Genomic DNA, 5,207 nt, shown 5'->3' on the forward strand with positions numbered 1-5,207 from the left:
CACATAGCGTTTTCTTACAGTTGCACTGCATCTAGGTGGAATTCAGGATCTGGTTATTTGGCAGTGCAGTCATTTATCAGGTCACAGGTAAGCAGCTGCTGCAAGTTATGTTTTTGTTAGCAGTTGTATTAATAATTTGCTCTATTCTTGTTAGCCTTCTGATGACTCATCAGCATTGTACCTGGAGTGACACTTGCTGCTGTTTTGCCTACTTATAAATTGTTTTAAAAGACTAATCTGCACTTTCCCTGCTGCCGGGAGCATTGATGGTAATACTAAGGGGATAAAGTGCAACATTGTAGTGCTATTGTATCACTGTTTTACTTGTATTGTTTCATTTTTTGTCTTTCTTTTAGGGACTGAGGCTTCTGTGGTGTCTTGTCTTGTGTGTTTTGTTGGAGCACCTTTTTCTTTCTTTGTTTGCCGTGTTTTTGTAGTGTCCAGGGTGGTCCTCTTTTTCTGCACTGGATGTTGCCCCTTCCCTCACAACTTCCCCCATTTGTAAGCCTCATGTTCCTTTGAAATTTAAACATTTTATTACAATAAATCTTGTCCAATGCATTCACTGTTTTAACCATTCAATTTCAGATTATTGGACATTTAAAAGATATATTGAATTTAATAAATTTTTGTAGAACCTTCTGAATTTCGTCTCCTCATTTCCAGCAGAACTTACCTGTGTCCTTATTACATTACATTTTCCTGGAGTTTTTCCAGGTGGCGTTGTTAGTCATTGTAACCTTTTATATTCTATATTTGGGTTCATAATAAAAAGAAAATCCACCCCCAGGTTGCCACATTTTGTTTTGTTTGTTTTATATTTCATTATGAAGGAAGTTGTGCCCCGTGTCTGCTTTAGAGGTTTCTGTGTCATTTCCTTCAGTTGTTCTTGGTGTAGCAACAACACATGCCAGGGGGAGAAACAGGTTTTTCAGAGGGTTTGGTTTGTTTGACACAAACCAGAGTGACAGAACCACACCAGCTAAAAATGTATCAAATGTTGCAACTTTAGTCCCCGATCAAACAGACTATTGGATTCAGAGACTAAGAATTCTCATCCAATTCTTTCTTCACCAAGAAAGAATGCTCATTGGCATTCCATAAAACAATGACCTGTCACTAAGGCACATCTTTTGAAATAACAAAAAGATAACAGTTTTATAAGCAATATTTGAACAAAGAGAGTGATGACCAAGCTTCTAAACTCACCAGATCCATCAGTCAGAGGACATGGAATTATCTGGACTCCATGGACCAGAAGAGGCAGTTAACAGGTGTTCTGCATATGTGGGAACTCCTTGAAGACTGTTGGATTAGCTCCAGGTGGCGACCACATGAGCCTGCCACACACAATTAACAATGTATAGGCCTGTTATGGAATCACAAGGTGGCTACTTTGATGAATCCTCGATCGAAAACACATTTTGAAACTCTTACACTTTGTTTTGCTTTCCACGAAATCTGATTTCATTGTTTCAAATCTAGGTTGTCTTCATGTTGCATTACAAAGTAGATGTTGATAAAAATTATGAAAAACAACAGCTTTCCGTGAGAAGCTATTGTGCAACTTTTAATAGCCATATTAGGCTTTCAACAGCTGTTCACACATTTCTTTCTTCAAGCAGCATCACTGAGAAACCATCATTGCTCCATTCATCTCAGGCCTCAAATGTGGCAAATGTTATCCTTCATCAAGCCTGTCAGAGGACAAATCTCTGTCCAACTTCCAGCTCTCAACAGCCAATTAGCTTTCCACATTTTCCCAATTTACAGCAGATGTGAAATTGTTTACTGAACATCTCTTTGACCTGACAACTTCAAAACAGTGAGATGAGATGAGAAGTTGATTATGGCTCTTCAAAGCCTGCCGGTTGTCTGTAATTTTCATAGGAAATACTAGAGAAACAAACATCTCAGTTGTTTGGAGAACAATTCGGTCCAACTGGTTAGCTGTCAGCTGTTTTCAGTTGTTTCTGTTTTCTACTGATTATCACTACCTTATTGACTCACCATGGCAGAATTATAGAAGGAAGCAACCTGTCTGCATCAGAAATAGGACCACTAAAGTTGATGAGGATGCCATGAACAAGAGGATGACCACTTATAATAAAGACCACTCAAACCTGCATCACTTAGAGATGAGTTTATACATGTAATCAAACTAGGACCACATCACAGAGCCACCAAAGTGCTTCTATCCACATAATTGCTCCAGTCAGTAATAGTCTAATGTTGGACCTACAGGAACCAACCAAGTATATTTAAATTTTGTCTAAACACAGCAAACTTCATCCTCAATAGGTCAGAGTCGCCTGGACAAACTGCTGGCTCTGCATGTTTTCATCATGAAAATTAAGATTTGAATTCAGAACTTGACATACAGTATAAGAATTTATTATCTTTAAAAACAAAAAAAAAAAACTATTCATCTCAACAGCTGTTTTTAAGAGTGCATTCATACCAGGACTGTTGATTTCACTTTAATTTAACTTTAACTGTAATTTGTTGAACTCTAGTTTGTTTACCTAGAAAGTCTGGTTGGGTGTGTGTGAACGCGTTTCTAAACTCTGATGTAAACCAAAGAAGCGGGCGTTGGTCTATCTACAAACCTCAGTCTCGAGTTCGGTTGAAGTAAACTCTGGTGCGGTTCAAATGCATATGTGAATGCCAAGTGGACCAGAGACTGCTCCGAAAGCTGGAAGCAGGAAGCAGACTACAGCACAGGACATTCTGGGTAAATACAACCAAAGGAAATATGCGAGCGGGAGAAATGGCTTATAGTCTTTTACCAAATGCAAAAGAGAAATCCTATAGCCACTAAAATCTGATGCCACTAAACATTATCCCTTGAAATATTGTCTCTGCTGGCCAGAAATTTTGATGTTAGCATACAGCAACAGCCATCAGTCAGAGGTCTCTTTAGATTTGTTGTAAGACTGACTGCTACTGGAGATCCTTCCTCCCCACAGTGTCACCATCCACGACCCTTTGAAGATGAGTTGCAGCAACATTTAAGTTCACTTCGGGTTAAATAAAAAAACTTTTTAAATTGAATTCTAAATTGAAGTTTTTAATAAATAAATAAATAAATAAATAAATAAAATTTGGTGGGATTTCTGGAAGCTATGTTTTTGTCCTTATATCAGTTTTGAAAACTTTTTTTCATGCCAAGTTTCGAGCCTGAAGGTGGCTTTGTGTAAGCATTCATCCCCTGGTTGAAACTAAAACAAAAACTATTTTAAGACTTCATCTAATCCCTAGAACCTCTTTTAATTTATTCTGCATGTCTGACCTAAGGACAAGATTTTGACAAGTTAGTTGGAAGTAAGGTTGCATTGTGGAAGCAGCATAGTGGGAGGAAAACAGCCACGCTGCGGATGTGGTAGAGCAGTGGTTCCCAAAGATAATCTTCTGGGCCCCCCTATGGATTACAATAAAATCCCCCCCAAAAAGAAAAAAATCAACTGGGCACACATATCATTCAACCAGACATAAACCTATACACATATTTTGTTTTCAAACTCCACTGAAGTTTATTTCACACTTCAGGTTGCAACAAAACAAACTACAAACCATCTTTACAGTGAAACACTTGTGTAACAGTTTTTTTTTTTAATTCTATACTGTAGAAGAGAATTCTTTGCTGTCAGTGTTATTTCACACATATTTCCTTTTTTTATTTGTAACTATACAAATATTTGCTATCATCAATACATTTAAAAAAAGCCTCTGTGCAAAATGGGGTTAAAACATGAACAGCTCCCTGAGAGGAAAATAAATTAAAACAAAGGTTTGTTGTGCAAAAATTACTTTAATCCTCCCATCTTTTCAGTGGCTGGATGAGCCTGCTTATTGCTGCAGAATTTCTCAAATCTGGGTTGCAGTTGTGACACTGCAGTCCTGTTTCAATGTCCAGCTTTGATCTGTATTTGGTCTTGATTGAGGCCACAGCAGAAAAACCTTTTTCACATAGGTAGGATGTGGCAAAAGGAAGAAGTGTGGCCAGTGCTCTCTTTCCTAGCAGAGGGTAATCTTTCTCCACTCCTATCCAAAATGCAGCCAGTGTCTTTGACCTAAACTGCAGCCCCATTGTTCAATCGGAGGTGATATCAATGAATTGCTCCTCTTCTGATGTGCTGAAGTCGGCAGGTGGTGTTGCACCAAAGGGATCATGGATCCAGTCATGTTCTTTTGAATCCTGCACCAGGAAATATTTTTGAAAATGTTTTTGGAGGGCAGAGATGTGTGCGTTCATGCGTTCTGCAGCTTGTTGCCTTCAGTGAAGGATTTTAAGTTCTCAAATGAGTCCACATTTCCGTCTTTCACCCGCTGCCCATTTAGTTTTCTGATAAATAATGTGAATTTATCTGCCAGATGTGGAAGGTGTGTGTTTGAGCCCTGCACCTGCAAATTCAGTCCATTGAGTTTCAGAAACATGTCATTGAGAAATGCAAATTTCATGAGGAACTCGTTGCAGTTAAATTTGTGGGCAAGATCACTGCCTTCCTCCTCCAAAAAGATGCAGATCTCATCTCGCAGTTCAAAGACCCTGGACAGCACCTTCCCACACGACAGCCATTGGGACTCACTGTGAAATAGAACAGCTGTGTGGTTGGAGCCCACTTCCTTCGGGCTCTGACAGGTCGTGTTTTCATGTAATTGACTGTGGTGATAATGTCGTTCGTTACTTCATTCAGCTCGGGACTCAGCTGTTTAGACGCCAGTGCTTTGCTGTGTATCATGCAGTGTGTCCACTGGGACAGACGTGAGGGCTTGTAGATCCCCTTCTTTTCCCAGTCATGGCCTGCGCACTGTCTGCACAGATCCCCACTCATGTCAGATCGGCCTCTTTCAAGTAAGAGTCAAACGACTTTAAAGAGTTCTTCTGTAGTGACTCTGCCAGGAATTTGTTTGCAGAAAACCAATTAGTCTTTCATCTCATTTCCATCTATGTATCTGACATAAGTTATGAGTAAGCAGTCTTTGTTACTGTCAGTGGCTTCATCCATCTGGAGCGCAAAGCAGCCGTCATGCACTGTCTCAATAAGCTGCTCCTCTATGTCCTTTGACATGTCATAAATGCGCCTGCCGATGGTATTATTGGACAAAGGAATAGCCCACAATTTGCTGGCTGCTGAGTCATCAATCATCATTGAAATCATGTCCATTGCAGAGGGAAGTATTTACACTGTGTAACTCGGTAGGAA

Source organism: Poecilia latipinna, unplaced genomic scaffold (genome assembly GCF_001443285.1).
Source record: "Poecilia latipinna isolate Pla-1442-1.1 unplaced genomic scaffold, P_latipinna-1.0 Scaffold711, whole genome shotgun sequence".
NCBI lineage: Eukaryota > Metazoa > Chordata > Actinopteri > Cyprinodontiformes > Poeciliidae > Poecilia > Poecilia latipinna.